Consider the following 18,663-nt stretch of genomic DNA (forward strand, 5'->3'; position numbering starts at 1 on the left):
TTATTTATTTATTGAGATGATATTCACACAACATAAAAGGAACCATTTTAAAGGGGACAGTTCAGTGGCATGCCGTGCATTTGCAGTGTTATAAAGCCACCACCCCTATCTAGTTCCAAACCATTTTCATCACCCCATAATGAAACCCTGCACCCATTAAGCCACTAATCTCCATCCTGTCCTCCTTATCCCTGACAGCCACCAATGTGCTTGCCATGTCTATGGGTTTTCCTTTTCCAGGCATTTCATATGAATGAAATTGTACAATATGTGGCTTTTTGTGTGGTATCTTTCACTTCATATGTTTTCAAAGTTTATCCGTGTTGTAGCATGGATCGGTGTTTCATTCCTTTTGATTGCTGAATACCCCAGTGAGGGGGTAGACCAGATTTTGTTTATCCATTCTGTGGTGGAAGGACCTTTGGGTTGGCTAGCCTGCTCTCTTTTCACGTTCCAGACGTGCCAGGCTCCTTTGGGGTTTCGTCTGCTTTTCGAGAGGCTGTTCTTGCTGAGGTGGGAACACTGTCCACCCCTTGCATATCTGTTTGGTGTGCTTGGCGGTTCTTTTTCCATCTGAGAGTGTTGTCTTTCTATTTGAGTAATCAGTCATTTATGAGTTTGGTAGGAAGTAGCTCACAGAACCTTAACACCCCTGCTAAATTATTGAAATAGAATTTCAGACCCTGGAAAACAGAGGATAGAGCTTTAATAGTGCACTAAGTTAGGTTTCCTGGTGTGTTCATTTGGCTACCAGATTAGATGTGCCAGAGCCAGCGATTTTTTGAGGGGAAAATGCCCAAGAGGGAAAATGGGGAGGGAGCTGGAGGAGTCTGGGAAAGGAGACTGATGTAGGTCTGAACTCGGGAGAAGAAAGGGAAGGCAAAAAGGTTGGGTGGGAAAAATGCGACTGCTGTGGAGTTGAAGAATGTTTCAGCAAGACCAATGGTGAGTCCTTGAGCCAAAGTTGCCTATCAGAGGAATCCCACTAGATCAGCCTTGGGAAGTGGGCATTGTAGCTGCTGGGCCTTCACTAGCCGTGCGACCACTGCTTTGTCCATTGTGCTGGCTGTGTGGTAGCCATTAATAAAAGCCCTTTCACCTTGGCCTAATCATTCTGTCTGCTTGATACTTTAATGCCTCTTCTGTGCTGGAGGCCCTCTGATAGGTGTTATCATGTGATACAGAGGTCTTCAAACTTTGACTGTGGGGTCCCAGCTCTGCTGGTCTCTTACTGCCACCCGGGCTTACAGAGGGAGCCACTTCTGAAGGCAGTGATGCTGGTGTCCCCTTCACTAGTGCCTTCCTGACGGACTTGGTGAATAGTGTGCTCTGGGCCCTGCTCTGGAACAGTGTCCTCTGGGGGAGTTTTCACCTCATCATCTATCCACCCTAAGACGCCCACTTCCCTTTACCCCCCCCCCCCTTTTGCCATTTTAAAGGACAACTCAGGCGTTCTTAGTTTGTTCAGTAGTGGCCATCATTTCTTCTGGGCCTGTAAAAGCCACATCAGTAGAGACTTCTCACCCTCTCTGGTTCTTGCTAGGACATTAAATCCTCTGGAGAAAGTGCTCCTAAATGAATGAATTCCTGCTTTCTTGGCCTTGACACAGCACCCTCACAATCCAAACCCAGTGCTACTTTGACTCCGGGAAATACTGGCCAGCGAATTGTTGCAGCTCTTTGGTGTATACTCTTCTCCTTTGTCAGAGCCCAGGCACTTCCCCAGCCATCTTAGGTGGGGATTTAACCTCAGTTATCAGCTTAGTACCAAGGAGAGGGGCAGCTTCTGTGGCGCCTAACATTAGCACAGGGCAATTGCTAATTCTTGCTTGAGAAGAATGGCTTCCTTTGCTAACAGATCTGGGTGGATGAGTCTGCAGACCCCAAAACCATCATGGGAGTCTGGCCAGATGGTCCCACCTCAAGTTTCAGGGTCCCAGGATTTTCTAATCACGTGAAGTTATGTGGTCTTGACTCCAGCATAGCACAGCTGTGCAAACTTTAATACTGAGGACATCTGAAGCTTGCAGCTCTGTTACGTCCTCTCACTGCTGCTCAGCTGTGTCTGCTCCTCCGCTGCAGGAAGGAAGGGCCTCTAAATTCCACGGAGGCCTTGGGCTCGTGCACTCGGTCCTTAGCTACTTATTAACTGTCATGCATTAATCATTACTTCGCTACAGGGCAGTGTCCAGCCATCCCCACTGTCTCTAGAGGCCTCATTCCTCCCGTATTTTTCAAAAGTCTGAATCACCACTAATGCAAGGCCTTTCTCAGTTTTCCCATGTCATCTCCAGAGAAATTTTAGCAGCTGGACTGCCACTCTGTGCCTGAAACTATCCATGACCCACACCACCCTCAGGACAGTGTCCATTTTGCGCACCAGGCAATGACTGAAGTGGTGCCAGAATTCTGTTGGGAAAGTCACTGTGTTAGGCTTGCTCGTTTGCACTCTGCATGATTAGTGCATGAGCACGTGGCAGAGGCAGGAGTGTATAGCCTCTGTAAGGCTATGGGTGCTTTCCTTTGGTGCAGATTGCTTGTCTGCCACTGCGAGGGGCTGTTTGGCAATCGCTCGCCTGCCATTGTGAGCGGCCATTCTATTGTTTGTTTACTTCCTGCTGTGAGAAGGCCCTGCCTGTTTGCTCATCTGTTGTGAGAATCTAATAAACGGGAATGGTCCAACATTTTCTGGCTCTGACGTTCCTCTACCATCTGCCTGAATCCAATGTGAACCTGCCTGGCCTCAGCCTCTGTCATTACATCCGACGTTCTGAGCACGATTCAGATAGATCAGTATGGAGCCGCCAACAGCCTTGAAGGGTGGAATAGAGGGGTGGTTGCTCTTGAGTATGTGGTTCCCTGTGGCTACCTGTTGGGGCCATGGGCTTGTATTTTTTACAGCCCGGTGAGCAGAAACTAAAAGCTCTGTGCAAGAGGCCACCCAAGTTCGAGAACTCCAGTGTGAGCTTGAGACTGAGTGCTGACAGTGGCAGGAGCTGAAACAGTTGATGAGAAGGAACTGCAAGTTCGAGAACTCCAGTGTGACCTAGAAGCTGAGTGCTAGCACCAGCAGTTGCTAGAGAAATAACTGTGGGTTCGGTTCAAGAGCTCCAGTTTTGACCCTGGCTGGTTGGCTCAGTGGTTGAGCATTGGCCTGGCGTGTGGGAGTCCCGGGTTTGATTCCCGGTCAGGGTACACAGGAGAAGCAACTATCTGCTTCCCTACTCCTCCCCCTTCTCTTACTCTCCTCCCTTCCTGCAGCCATGGCTCAAATGGTTAAACAAACTGGCCTCAAGCACTGAGGATGGCTCCATGGCCTGGCTTCAGGTAAAAATTGTCAGTTGCTGAGCATTGGGGCAACAGCCCCAGATGGGCAGAGCATCGCCCTCTAGTGGGCATGCTGGGTGGATCCTGGTTAGGGGCATGCGGGAGTCTGTCTCTCTGCCACCTCGCTTCTCACTACAAAAAAAAAAAAAAAAAAAAAAAAAAAAAAAAAAAAAAAAAGATAAAAGGTGCTTTTGCAGCAGCAGCGGCAGTAGCAGCAGCCAAAAGAACTGTCAAAGCGGCACAGGCCTTGAATATGTTTGATTGTGCCAGGCCCTGTGAGCTTGGACCTCTGGGGGATTTGGAAGGGGCTTTTGACAACGGACAAACACTTATGGAAAGATGCTGAGGTCCATTATCAAAAAGCTGTGTGGCTAGTTGCCTGTAATGGACCTTCACTTTGGGTGATTTGTACAGACAGCTGCACTACCATGGACTGATCATTGAGTGGTACAATGGACTTTTGAAACTGGGACTCTGACAAGAGGTGGGCACCGGCTCCCTTGCTGGATGGAAATGCTGCTTGTGGACAGTAAGGAGAGACCCTGCTGAGGGGTGTGTGGCCCCTGTGGAGGCCCTTGTGCACTGTGCAGCTGCTCCCATCCAGGTGTAGACATGCACCAAGGACACTTTCTTCAGTGCGCATGACCTTGGACTGTACAGGTCCCCCACCTATGATGGGTGGCTTGTTGGCACTGCAGAGGAGAGGGCTAGAGATGAGCCTCCAGTTAACCCCTGGGCAGAGTGCTCAGGAAGACATTGTTAAGGGCGCCTTTGTAATTATTGTCATTTTTGGAACAGCTTATGCTTTTGTAATTCTGTTGCTGTGGTCTGTACTGTTTCTGTTTCTGTAATGTACCTCACTCCAAGCACAGGGACCATTGGGTAACATACTTGTCACGTAGATTGTGAGGCGAGCAACCCTAAAGGGGTGGAATGTGAGGAAAACAGCTGTGTTAGGCTTGCTCGCTTGCACTTTGCATGATTAGTGCGTGAGCACATGGCAGTACCACGCGTGTATAGTCGTATAGTAAGGCTACAGGTGCTTTCCTTTGCTCACTTCTGAGGGGAGGGGCACTGGTTTATTTGCTCATTGCCCAAAAAGTTCTCTAGGCCCTTCATCCCAGATTTCCTATCTGTGTGATACATGCCACTGCACAAGTAGCATCCGTTTGAACCTGTGGCATGGTCCTGTGGGACTCGGGGGCAGGAGAACTGGCAGAATGACACTGATACTTATGCTGTTTGCTGTGTTGTAAAAAATTGTCTTTTGTAACGCATTAAGTCTTACTGCTTATACCTGTGAAGTAGTGTCAGGTCTACTCCATGCTATCCTTTGTGAGCTTGGGGTTCTCCCCCGTCAGCATCTCCGACCCAAAGTCACCTGTTAGAGGAGTTCTGCGCCTTGTAGGCACGGCCTATTTTAATATCTATGCCACATTCAGGTATTGGCTGAGAGTAGCCCATGGAAAGTTTGGTCTCGGTGAAAATACAGTGACAGTGGGTTTCAGCTGCAGGTGTGCCCATCAGTCACTTAGTCTTCCTGCAATTAGAGATCCCTGCACTAGGCCCCACCCAAAAGAACCAGCTAGCCAATGGTTTTAGTTGATCTTTGTGAACAGTGAATGCTTACTTGTTCCTTTCCTGGGTTTACTTCACAGAATACATTGAAATTCATTAGTGGACAAATTCCTGGTGACCTCAAAGCCAAACAGACACATTGAATGAAGTGCTTCTTAAGAATGCATTTTAGTTCTTGGAATATCAGTACTTATTTCATGTGGCCTAATTAACACCTTAGACTGTCTGTCTCTTTTTGCTTCTGAATATGTATCTAATAAATGTCTGTCTTGGCAGTTTCTGGACTCATTGAATCTTAAATTGGAAATATATCTATATCTGGTACACTATATTCCTTCTGTAAACAGGTTTTGAAGCTCTTTGAAAGGAATAACCTAGGCACTGTCTATACTTCTAGTGAAGTATAAAGTGTTCTGCAATGTAATGTTAGGACCAAGAAAAAAGTTAAATACTTCCTGATGCCTTTTATTTTATATGAAAATATAAACTTAGAATACAGAGTTTTAGGTGTGATTATTTGCACTAGAAGGATTTAACCTAGCATTCTTCCTTTACTAAATACATGGACCCTGAGTTCTGCAAGTGGTAATAGCACGCCATATTTTTGATAGGAAATAATCAAGAATTACATATAAGATAAGCATTTGGTATAATATAAATTGAGTTTGACCAATATTATCTCATCAGAAATATTTTGTTCCCAAGGCCCTGGACGGTTGGCTCAGTGGTAAAGCTTCGGCCCAATGTGTATTAGTCCCAGGTTTGTTTTCTGGTCAGGGCACACAGGAGAAGTAACCATGTGCTTCACCACACCTCCCCCTCGTCTCTCTTTCTCACTTTCTTTCCCCCGCCGTACTGCAGCCATGGCTTGATTGTCTTGAGTGAGTTGGCTCCGGGTGCTAAGCATGGCTCTATGGCCTCACCTCAGGTGCTAAAATGGCTTGGTTGCTGAGCAATGGAGCAGCAGCCTTAGATGGGCAGAGCATCAGCCCCAGACAGGGGTTGCTGGGTGGATCCCGGTCGAGGTGTATATGGGAGTCTGTTTCTCTGCCTCCCTGCCTCTCACTTAATTAAAACAATTTTTTTTGGTCCTGAGATAACTCAATAAAAATACTGAAATTATCTACCAGTTTCTATAAATGGGAAAAATCATACGACACATGTTAAGTTACTCTGAGGTGTATGCTTGTTACACAGATATATAAGTGCTGTAATTGTATATAATTTTAAGGCTGACATACTCTCTATAATAAATGTCAGTCAAAAATTTGATTAACTTTTGCCAGCATAGAATTTATAAGAGTACTTTGGGGGTGGATTGAAGATTGCCTCGCTTCTTCAATGGCTTCCAAAGCCACTGGAAAAAAGTCTGAACTAATGCTTTTTTTCCCCTCATGCCTGCCTCATCAGAAGCTGAGATGTTTTATATCATTTGATTCATTTTGGGTTAGGGTTAAAATTGGCTCTCCAAGTGATGTCAGTGATGACTATGATGATGTTTCTTCAGAGAAAGGCATTTGTTAGCAAGCAGCTAACAACACTGAAAAACCATCATGATTATTAATTTAAATCTCGGAGTCCTCTGCATCTTTATTAGTATACAATATGATTGCTAAATCATACATATACTGTCTGATTGATATCAGAGTGTATATCTTTTTTATTGATTTTAATTTGTTGTGTTTACATAGTTACAAGTGTACCCCTGAATATATCTCCCTCCCTACCCCCATGTTCTCCTTGATACCCCCTTTGCCCCCTCCCCCATCGCCTTCCCCCCTTCCCTCCATGATTTACTATCCTGCACTCTTATCTCTCTGTGTTATATTTATATACTTTCACTAATGTCTTTCCTTTCTTTGATCCCCTCCTCTCTTCCCCTTCCTCTCTGATCACTTTCCCTCTGGACTCTCTGACCCCTTGTCCGCCTCTCTTCTGTTCCTCAGTTCACATTGTTTATTGCAGTGGTAGTCAACCTGGTCCCTACTGCCCACTCGTGGGCATTCCAGCTTTCATGGTGGGCAGTAGCAGAGCAACCAAAGTATAAATAAAAAGATAGATTTAACTACAGTAAGTTTTTTTATAAAGATTTATTCTGCCAAACTTAGCGAAAATCCTACAAAAAGTACTTGGTAAGTGATTATTATTATATGCTTTAACTTGCTGTAACTCTGCTTTATAAATTTTATAAAGTAAAGTTACTTCCCTATTTTATAAATCACCATTACTGTGAAACCGTTGGGTGGTTAGAAAATTTTACTACTAACAGAGATACAAAAGTGGGCGGTAGGTATAAAAAGGTTGACTACCCCTGAGCTAGATGTTAGGAACAAGCTTCATGATAAGCAAATGTGTTTCTGCTCTTTGTATTATTGTACTGATGGTTTGATTGAGGACTCACATATTCTGTTGACATACACTGTGTATAAAAAGGTTGACTGCCCCTGGTTTATATGAGTGAGGTCATATTTTTCTTTCTCTGTCTGGCTTATTTCACTTAGCATAATAGTTTCCAGGTCTACCCATGATGTCACAAAAGGTAAGATTTCCTTCTTTTTCATGGCCGCTTAGTATTCCATAGTATATATGTACCACTGCTTTTTGATCCACTCGTCCACTGATGGACACTTGGACTCTTTCCAAATCTTGGCTATTGTAAACAATGCTGCCATAAACATGGGGGTGCATTTCTTCTTTTGAATCCGTGATTTGTTATTCTTAGGATATATTCCTAGAAGTGGTATAACTGGGTCAAAAGGCAGTTCTATTTTTAATTTTTTGAGGAATCTCCATACTGTTTTTCACAGTGGCTGCACCAGTCTGCATTCCCACTAGAAGTGCAGGAGGGTTCCCTTTTCTCCACACCCTCTCCAGTACTTATTATATGCTGTTTTTTAATGAAAGTCATTCTGATTAGTGTGAGGTGGTATCTCATTGTGGTTTTAATTTGCACTTCTGTAATGATTAGTGATGTTCAACATTTTTTCATCTGCCCATTGGTCATCTGTATGTCCCCTTTGGAGAAGTGTTTATTCATTTCTTTTGCTCAATTTTTGATTGGATTGTTTACTTTCCTAGTATTGAGTTTTACAAGTTCTTTGTAGATTTTGGTTATTAATCCTTTATTGGATGTGTTGGTGAATATGTTCTCCCATTGTGTGGGTTGTCTTTTTATTTTGTTCATATTGTCTTTTGCTGTGCAAAAGCTTTTTAGTTTGATGTAGTCCCATTTGTTCATCCTGTCCTTTACTTCACTTGCCTATGGAGTTAAATCAGCAAATATATTTCTGCAAGAGATGTCAGAGAGCTTATGGTGTATGTTTTTTTCCAAGACGATCATGGTTTCATGACTTACAATCAAGTCTTTTATCCATTTTGTTTATTTGTTAGGTAATTGACTTTCTTTCTCTTGCTGCTTTTAGTATTTTTTCTTTATCTCTTAACTTTTGTATTTTAACTATGATGTGTCTTGATGTAGGCCTCATTGGGTTTTTCTTTATCTGGACTCTCTGTGGTTCTTGAACTTGTGTGACTTTTTCCTTCATCAATTTAGGAAAGTTTTCAGTTATGATTTCTTCAAATATGTTCTCTAACCCCTGTTCATTCTCTTTTCCTTCAGGAACCCCTATGATGCGGATGTTATTTCTCTTCATATTGTCATAGAGTTCTCATATAGTTTTCTCAGACTTTTTGAACCTCTTTTCTTTTTGTTGCTCTGTTCCTATGTTTTTATTTATCTTGTCCTCTAATTCACTGATTCGATCCTCTGCTTCATCCAGCCTGCTGTAGATTCCATCTAGTGTAGTCTTCATTTCTGATATTGTAATTGCCATTTCTGATTGGTACTTTTTAATAATTTCAGTGTCCTTTTTGATGCTTTCAATTTCTTTATTTAGGTGCTCATTAAGTCCATCCATTGTAGATCTGAGATCCTTAAGCATCCTAACAATCATTATTTTAAACTCTGCATCTGGTAATTTGGTTACTTCTATCTCATTCAGTTCTTTTTCTGGGGATTTTTCTTGTTGATTCATATGGTTTACATTCCTCTGTCTTCCTATTCTTTCTGTGTGTGATTTGTAAGCCTTTTAGAGTTGTGAGTCTGAGGTTGTTTTATGGAATGCAGCTTATCCTCCAGGACTTATCTCTCAGCCTCTACTGGTTTCTTGGATTTTCATTCTCCTTAAGTAGTAGAGCTGCTTAAAAGTCTTAATTTCCCTGTTGTTTGTTTGCTGATCCCAGCAGGGAGCTTCTGTGTTTAGGATGGGGGAAGTGGGTGTATCTTGTTTTTTTTTTTTTTGGCGCCAGTTGAAACTCTATCCAGGAATTCAGTTGGTGTCACCTCTGACACCAATGTGTGGTGTGCCCAGTAACTTTCTGGGGGCGGGGCACATTCTCCATATGAAGAGGTAGGTGTAGCTCAGGTCTCCCCAGAAACCTAGTCACTGCCCCTCTCCTTTACTTCCTTCTTTCTTAACAACATTTCATGCTGATTGGAGTTGGAGAGCTTTTTGGAGGTGGGTCAACTGGTTCCAAACTAGGCTTCTGCAGGATGAAAGGACTGACCCCTCCCCCAGCTATGGCCGCCTCAGCACTGGAGAATGACTCAGCTCAGGTTTTCTTCTTCTCATCACCATTTGTATCCTCGTGTCTCGATCTCCCACTCTTGTCATGCAAGACCAGTCCTCTCAGTCCTCCTCATGCCTGGAGCCCCAGGCAAGTGGCTATGAGCGATATTTTCTGTGCTGGCCCTTTAAGGCTGCACTTTGTTTCACCAGCCACTTCCCACAGACAGAACTCTCGCTTTTCTCCCCACTGAATGCTTTCAGGCTGACTCCTCCAGTCCCTGGGTTTCTAGGCTGGGGCTTTAGTTCTGAGACTGAGGACCCCAGCTTCTCAGGGTTTCTGTCCTTCTGGACCCTAAGCCTCAGCCTCCTCTCACTCCTGGGAGCAAGAAAGCCCCTACCATGTCCCCATATTCCCTACCAGGCTCTGTGTGTATTCTTCTGTGCTACGTGTTTTTTGAGTCCTGTTCTTTTAGTCCAAAGTTGGTTTTTTATGATTATTGTTCTTAAATTAATTTGTAATCCAGTTTGGTCATGGGAGGTGGCAGTCTGTGTGTCTGCCTACTCCCCTGCCATCTTGGAGTCTCCTGTAGAAGCTTCTTAAATATGTTGATAGTACAAATGCCTTTTGGATTCCCACAATGCATGTATTATCACTTTTAGTTTTTGGTATTTTGATGATTTGCCTGGTTTTTACAGATATTTCAGTGAGAAGCTGAGAAATGCTGAATTATAGATTGTTAGATGCCATTTTATACCAGATATGTCAGATGGTCTTTATATGTAATAAATTTCCAACCAAGTCACTGATAAAAATATTGATTAGGGGATGACAAAGATAGATCCCTGAAGTACAGTTTCTGTAATATCCCTCCAGTCATTTATCTCCACTCTTTTGTGTAGTCACTTATCCAGTTGGTATTCACATGGTAGAGCCATCATTCATCTCTCATTTCTCTCAGGCCTCTTCTGAAGTCATTCTCCTCTTCATGAAATTTGAGTATATATCTTTTCATGTGAACTGGTTTTATTTATTTCATGTGTGCACTTCTATATGTTTATATTTTCACAATCCTTTTCATTTTTAGTGACTGTATAGCATTCTGACATATTAATACACTGCACCAGCCCCCCCACTTGGATTGTTTTAATTTTTCATCATAATTAATAGTACTTCTATGAACATTTTTATAGAGTCCTTTTTACATTTTTTCTTTTGTATTATTCCTTTAGACCACATTCTCCAATGTGGAGTTACCAGATCCAAAGATACAAATAGAATCATAGATTGTGTTAATTATTGTTAGATTGCTTTTCAAAAAGAGCAAATTTGTGAAAGCATCAGCACTGTAGAGTTTAAATGTAATTTTCTCCTACATTCTGGACAGCACTGGCTTTTTAATCATTTAACTCTTTTTTCTTCTCTGGAAGGTATATTGTGATACCTCCAGATTATTCTATTTTGTATTTTCTTTTATTGCAAATGAGGCCATGCATTTTTATTTTTAGTGCTTTCTTCTGTTTCTTTATATTTAAATGGTTCCATCTCTAAGGATTCTTTATATTTAAATGGTTCCATCTCTAAGGATTGTAGATACTAGGTCATACATTCTTAATATATTATATTTGTGCCAGCAAGCCTTGAACAGCTATGCTGGACACCTTTCTTCCCATTTTGATGTTCACCTTTGGACATTTAGTTCATTAGACAAAAAGTGTTTTTAAAAATAAGGACTTTAGGCCCTGGCCGGTTGGCTCAGCGGTAGAGCGTCGGCCTAGCGTGCGGAGGACCCGGGTTCGATTCCCGGCCAGGGCACACAGGAGAAGCGCCCATTTGCTTCTCCACCCCTCCGCCGTACTTTCCTCTCTGTCTCTCTCTTCCCCTCCCGCAGCCAAGGCTCCATTGGAGCAAAGATGGCCCAGGCACTGGGGATGGCTCTGTGGCCTCTGCCCCAGGCACTAGAGTGGCTCTGGTCGCAACATGGCGATGCCCAGGATGGGCAGAGCATCGCCCCCTGGTGGGCAGAGCTTCGCCCCATGGTGGGCGTGCCGGGTGAATCCCGGTCGGGCGCATGCGGGAGTCTGTCTGACTGTCTCTCCCTGTTTCCAGCTTCAGAAAAATGAAAAAAAAAATAAGGACTTTAATTGAAGCTCCAAATGTAACCATGGAAACAGAACAAAGCCATGGTGCCAGGAAATAGTAGCTGTCAAATAGCATGCTTGCATTCCCCATCTCTTCCATTCTCACTTCCCTCCCTCTCTGCCCCTTTCTCTGTTTTTACCTTTTTGAGGTAGAATATTCAGCTTAGACTTCTTTCTAAAGTCATATATTAATATACTTGTTATCCATAGAATATCTCAGAAAGGATAGTTGACCCATTGTAAAAAGAGATTGCTTCTGGAGAGAATCAAGTAGTAGCTGAGAGAAAAGAGAGGGAAGATGCTTACTTTTTACTGTACTGCTTTTACTTTTGAAATCAGAACTGGATTTTTATTATTTATTAACAAATTAAAGTCATATATACAAGATTGGTGTTTGTCATTATTGTGAACCTTTAGAAAATAACTTTAAAAGTCATGCTGCTGCATGTGATGAACTTCAGTATATAAGTACAAGAATGAGTGAGCAGATGAAGGCAGCCAAGTTTGGGAATAGGGAATATTTGGGCAGAATTGCTTACCTTTCTATTTGCTGAAGTTCAGTTAATATAACATTCATGGTCTATATAGGTACATCATAAAGGACATTTATTTGTCTAGAAATATTTCCCTGGGATGTTTTGGATAAGGCTGGGAACTTCCTCTGACCTAACTTGGATAAAGCTGGGGTATGGAATAACTAGTTTAGTGATCATCTGCTTAATGAGTGGCTAGAGGGAGACCAGAGTGGTGGTTTCAGTACCAGAGTGGTGTTTCTGTCCCATGGAAGCAGTTTCTAGCTAATCACTGTGTTTGAAGCTAACTGGAAGGTACAAGTTTTGATTTGCTCTTTGTGATTCTTTGATTTTGGTGTTCTGGATGCAGAGTTCAAGATCTTGCCTCCATCAATTGAGTTTTGGCAAGTGTAGGATCACAGGTATTACTGGAAAGCATGAGCTCTGCCTGGCCAAATGTGTGTGTCTTGAAGGGGCCAAGAGAATGCCTGGAAGTTTCAGGAGTCAAATCACTGCACTGCTCTAGGTGTTTGAGGACACATTTTGGAAATGAACTTTCAGGGAACTCATCGGCCTAATCTGAATTGGCTAGTGTGAAGCCATGTACTAACTTGACTGTCCAATAGAGTAGCCACTAGCCCCATGTTGCTTTATAAATTGAAATAAACAAAAATAAAAATTCAATGCCTCAATTATACTAGTGACTCAATAGCCACACAAGGGCCAGTAGCTACTGTACTGGACTGAGTATATATAGACTATTTCCTCACAGCTATTATACAGCATTGAATTAGACTGTTCAAGCATGGCATACAATGTATATAGCTGTGTGGCCCGAGGTGAAAGTCTTCCTGGTGTTTTATCTACCCATGGAGCCTTCGCTGCGGGAGGGGAAGAGAGAGACAGACAGGAAGGAGGGGGTGGGGGTGGAGAAGCAAATGGGTGCTTCTCCTATGTGCCCTGGCCGGGAATCGAACCCAGGTCCCCTGCACGCCAGGCCGACGCTCTACCACTGAGCCAACCAGCCAGGGCCTATTTTTATCACTTAATGTATACATACTGATGTAGCAAATTAACTAAAACAAAGTTGATTCACGTTAGTCTTATGTGTGAAGTGATAGTGTACCCATGGCTACTGATAAAGTTCATTTATGCCACTGTAATTTTTACGAATTTCAACAAGGAAGAAATGCTACAGAAGCATGTCTGTCGCATCCACCATATTCCCCAGACTTAGCACCCTCCGACTATCACTTGTTTTTGTCCTTACAAAATTTTTTGAAGGGCAAAAAATTCAAAAATGAAGAAGATATCAAACAAGCACTGGTTCAATTTTTCGCATCAAAAGATAAAACATTTTTCAAAAATGGGATATACAAATTGCCCTCACGCTGGCAAGAAATCATTAATAATAATGGCAATTATATTACTTAATAAAGTTTATTGATGGTAAGAAAAATTTGTATTTTGTTTTATTCCAAAAACGGACAGAACTTTCCGGTAGACCTTATAGGTTTACAGTTGTTTGTATGCAAATTAATACAATAATAAATGAATAAATAATAATACAAGGATAAACTCTGTTTCACATCCTCACAACTGTAAGCCTAGTTTTGCCCCACCCTGTCACCCTCTATAGGGTGTCATGTTTTCCTGGAGCTCAAAGCACACCACACAGGTAGACCCTTATTTAAGGCAGTCCCTTATTTCTGTCAGGACTGCACCGGCTCACAATGAGGGTCCGTAAATATATCTATCTGAACATTGCTTCTACTCTCCCGTTCAAAACTATCTATGATCAAAACACATTAGAGAACAGTTATTTCTGAGACATGTAAAAGTTTTGGCACAGAAAAAAATCTCAATGATTTAATCAAAGAATCAGAGGAATTAGACACATAAAAAAAGCTGAAAGAAGTAAGATCCCTAGAACTCTGGGTACAGGTCTTGACTGTTGAATCAGAAACTGAGAAAGATGGGGTGTGCTGTGGCGGAAGGAGCACCAGCCAGAAAAAATATCGGGAGAGGCAGGTTTAGCAACTACCTACACATCGTCGCACAACCACTCTCTGCTCATCAGTAAAATGAAAAATTAGGCTGTAGATAGCTAAAAGAGCAACAACAACTAAACCAAACTGAATAAAACTGTAAACTAAAGGAATGTTAAAAATAAGGTGTTGATCTTAGAAAAAAGTAATTTCCTGTGAAAATGTGGAACATGCTGAGTTCCAGGAGATAGAAATGATACTGAAAGAGAAGTTTCAAAAGACCCTCAGATGCTGGGGCAGCAAGTGGTAGGAAGAGCCCTGGACTTGGCGGAGTCAGAAGAACTACATCTGAGTCTTAGCTTCACTACTTAGAGCTTAATGAACACTGGAAAGTTAATTCTAACTTTTCTGATTCTATTTCCTCATACATACCATGAGAGTATAAATACTTTCTCACAAAAGGAGCAAGTAAAATTATTTGTATGCCTTTCATATGTATTTTATATATGTGTAATCATAAAGGCCCAAGATGATAGGCCTCTGGATTACCGTTTGGGAGAAGGGTGCTAGAAAAAAATATAGTAAAACCTCAGTTACTTTGAATATGAGGGAGATTCCATTACTTGAATGATCTGATGAGATTGGGTAACCAGATTATTCCCTAAATTTCACTATTGGTTGCTAGCTGTTCTAAAGTGTCTTAAGTGTGCTTTCTTACTTTAGAAGTCTTGCATACTGCCCATATTTGAACTGATTTTTCTTTTTTATGATTGGGTCATTGGGGTTTATCAGGGCCATCATTCCAAATATCAGTTTTTAAGTGTCTAGGCTAAATGCATAGCAACACTTCTGGATATATCTAGGAAGTTATTTCAATGAAGAGGGCACAGAAAAATTCCAGGTATTTGAGAATTCCAGATAATCAGAATTGAGTTGAGATTTTATTGTCTATCCTGTACTAAGAATTTGTATAACCAGGCCTGATCTCCCCACTGAATTCTAGACTTAACGATTCAACTGCTTATGTGATTTTTCCACTTGAATGTCTGATGGCCCCTCAGTCTCACACAGCCCAGAGTTCTTGTTCCCTCTCCGCTCCCCACTTTTGTTCCTCTCCTTGTCTCACCAATTGGTACCACAAGCCACTTGGTTTCTCAAGCCAATATTGTGGAATCATCCTTGCTTTTTCTATTTTCCTTTTTCCTAACATCTGGTCCATTAGCAGGTCCCACTGAATTTACCTTCCAAATAATTCTGAATCTGTTTATTCCTTACCACCTCCATGCTACCCTTCTCATCCAAGCCACAATTGCTTGGCTGGATAACTGTAATAGCCTCTTAATTGATTTCCGTGCTTTAACCTTCCCCTTCTTAGCTCATTCTCCAAACAATAGCCAGAGGTGTTGTTAAAAAATCAAAAATAACTTCTCTGTTCAAAAATCTTCCAAAGGATTCCCACTTCAACCAGAAATATAACCCATACTCTTGTCCATGTCCTACTTCAGTCCCTAATATGATCCAGCCCCTAGCTATCTCTCTAACTTCAATTCATATCACTTTCCTTCTCATTGGGCACCAATAACTGGCCTTTTTTCTTTTCCTCTTATGTTCCACACTCACCCCATCCATAGGTCTTAGCACTTACTGTATCCTGTGCATGGAACACACTGTTTCCAGATCTTCCTGCAGCTGCTTCCTTCTTATAATTAAGGTCTGATGTTTCTGCATTTCTTGGACCAAGGTAATCCAGCTAGCCACTCTCTATTGCACTGGCTCTGCTTATTTTTTTAAGATTTATTCATGAATTCCACAAATATTTATTCAGTACCTACTATGTGCCTCTTTTCTAGACAAGAGGGGATACAGTGACTGAACAAAAATATCTTCCCTTATGGAACTAACATGCTAGGGAGAGGTAGATAGCCAATAAACAAAAATGTACAACTTATCAGATGGTGTAAGTGCTAGGGAGAAAATTGAAGCAGGGAAAGAGGTTAGGGAGTGTTGGGGTGGCAGTGAAGTTACAATTTTAAAGGGGATGATTAGTGAAGACTTGACTTAGAAGGTGGTATTTGGTTGGCTCAGTGGTAGAGCGCCTGGCGTGCGGAAGTCCCGGGTTCGATTCCCAGCCAGGGCACACAGGAGAAGCGCCCATCTGCTTCTCCACCCATCCCCCTTTCCTTCCTCTCTGTCTCTCTCTCCCCCTCCATTGGAGGCCAAGGCTCCATTGGAGCAAAAAGATGGCCTGGGCGCTGGGGATGGCTCCTTGGCCTCTGCCCCAGGTGCTGGAGTGGCTCTGGTCGCGACAGAGCGACGCCCCAGATGGGCAGAGCATCGCCCCCTGGTGGGCGTGCCTGGTGGATTCCGGTCGGGCGCATGCGGGAGTCTGTCTGACTGTCTCCCCGTTTCCAGCTTCAGAAAAATACAAAAAAAAAAAAAAAAAAAAAAAAAAAAAGATGGTATCTGAACAAAGATATGAAGAAGGTGAGGAGTGAGTTATGTACACATTTAGTAGAAAAAGTCTTAGGGAGCTCAGCAAGGGCAAAGAGCCAGAGAAAGAAGAATGTGTCATATTTGAGGGTCTGTCTGTCTGAAGTACAGTGATCATAAGGAAGGATCATACAAAGTAGCAGTCAGAGAGGTCATTGGGAGGAGGAGTGGTATCCAGACCTTCTAGGGCCTTATATGTCATTGTAGAGACTCTGGCTTTTACCCTAAGTGAGATGGGAAGTACTTATTCCTATCTCGAACCCTTGTGTTTATGTCTCCCCTCACTTCTAAATTAGAATGAGGGCAAAGACTTTGTCTCTCTTATTCACAGCTGTATCTCCATAATTTAGAGCAGAGTCCAGCATTAAGAAAGTGCTCAATGAATCTTTGTTAAATGTGAATGAATGAATGAATGAACTGGATAGGTGCAATATTACCAAAAAATATAGAAACTAAGCATTATTCAGCATATAGGGTACAGCTAAAGAAAACAATGACACTGGATTCAGGTTTGAAGTCTGGGGATCTATACTCTGACTCACTGTATAATCTTGGACAAGTAACTTCCTTACGCTGAATTTTAGTCTCTTCAATTCCAAAATAAGATCATACTAAATGGCTTCTTTCTGGCCCTATCAATCTATGAGGAGTCTATACTGCAGGAAACACACCTGTAATAATATATAATCTTCTGATTATGACTTGTTTGTTCATGGAATTCTGGCAAACTTACCAATATTCTATGATTCGTCTTTTAATGAATATTATTTACACTCCCAAGTGGAGAGGATTGCTTTCTTTACTTTTTTTTTTTTTTTTTTACTGTTTTTCCTTTTTATTAAATTTATTGGAGTGATACTGGGTCACAAAATTATACAGGTATCAGTCACACAATTCCACACCACATCATCTGTACACTGTATTGTGTGTTTACCTCCACAAGTCAAGTCCCCGTCCATCACTGTTTATCACCACCCCAAAACCTCCTCCACTTCCATCCTCTGGCAATCCACAGAGTTCTCTGTGTCCATGATATTTTTCTCTTTTTCTCCTCTTTTTTGTTCAATTCCTTTCACCCTCTTCACTCAGCCACCACCCCCAACAGTTGTCAGCCTGTTCTCTATGAGTCTGCCTCTATTATGCTTATTCATTTTGTTCATTGGATTCCACATATGAGTGAAATCATATGGTACTTGTCTTTCTCTGACTGGCTTTCCACTTAGGATAATGCTTTTCAGGTCCACTCATGATGCCGTAAAGTGTAAGATTTCCTTTTTTACAGCTGAGTACTATTCATTGTGTCAGTGTACCACAGCTTTTTCATCCTCTCATCTATGGATGGGCACTGGGACTGCTTCAAAATTTTGGCTGTTGTAAATAATGCTGCAATGAAGCTAGGGGTGTATATATTTTTCAATTAGTATTTTTGGTTTCTTTGGAAAAATTCCCAGAAGTAAAATCACTGGGTCATAAGGCAATTCCATTTTTAATTGTTTGAGGTAACTGCACACTGATCTCTACAGTGGCTGTACCAATTTGTATTCCCACCAACAGTGCACCATGGGTTCATTTTCTTTTCTTTTTTTTTTATTGTAGCATTCTTTATTTATTTATTTTATCAAATTTAATGCAGTGACATTGATAAATCAGGGTACATATGTTGAGAGAAAATATCTCTAGATTATTTTGACATTTGATTGTGCTGTATACCCCTCCCCCAAAGTTAGATTATTTTCTGTCACCTTCTATCTGGTTTTCTTTGTGCCCCTCCCCTCCCCTAACCCCTCTCTCCTTCTTCACCCCATCCCCCCTCCCCCAACCCCCCGCCCCTGTTGCCATCGCATTTTTGTTCATGTCTCTGAGTCTCATTTTTATGTCCCTTCTATGTATGGATTCATCTTAGTTTTTTTTCTGATTTACTTATTTCACTCCGTATAATGTTGTCAAGGTCCATCCATGTTATTGTAAATGATCTGATGTCATCATTTCTTATGGCTGAGTAGTATTCCATAGTATATATGTACCAAAGCTTTTTAATCCACTCTTCCTCTGACGGACACT

The 18,663-nt window shown here is 42.0% G+C and overlaps 1 long non-coding RNA gene across 1 annotated transcript; it reads right to left on the bottom strand.

Moving 5' to 3' along the window:
• Nucleotides 1-585: 585 nt before the first annotated feature.
• On the bottom strand, nt 586-3,478 carry LOC136385598 (uncharacterized). The gene is made up of 2 exons (XR_010747849.1): nt 3,047-3,478; nt 586-2,966 (listed from the first exon to the last, which is right to left on the bottom strand). It is a non-coding gene; the product is annotated as an uncharacterized lncRNA (long non-coding RNA).
• Between the last annotated feature and the right edge of the window lie 15,185 nt (nt 3,479-18,663).

This window comes from Saccopteryx leptura, chromosome X (genome assembly GCF_036850995.1).
Source record: "Saccopteryx leptura isolate mSacLep1 chromosome X, mSacLep1_pri_phased_curated, whole genome shotgun sequence".
Classification (NCBI taxonomy): domain Eukaryota; kingdom Metazoa; phylum Chordata; class Mammalia; order Chiroptera; family Emballonuridae; genus Saccopteryx; species Saccopteryx leptura.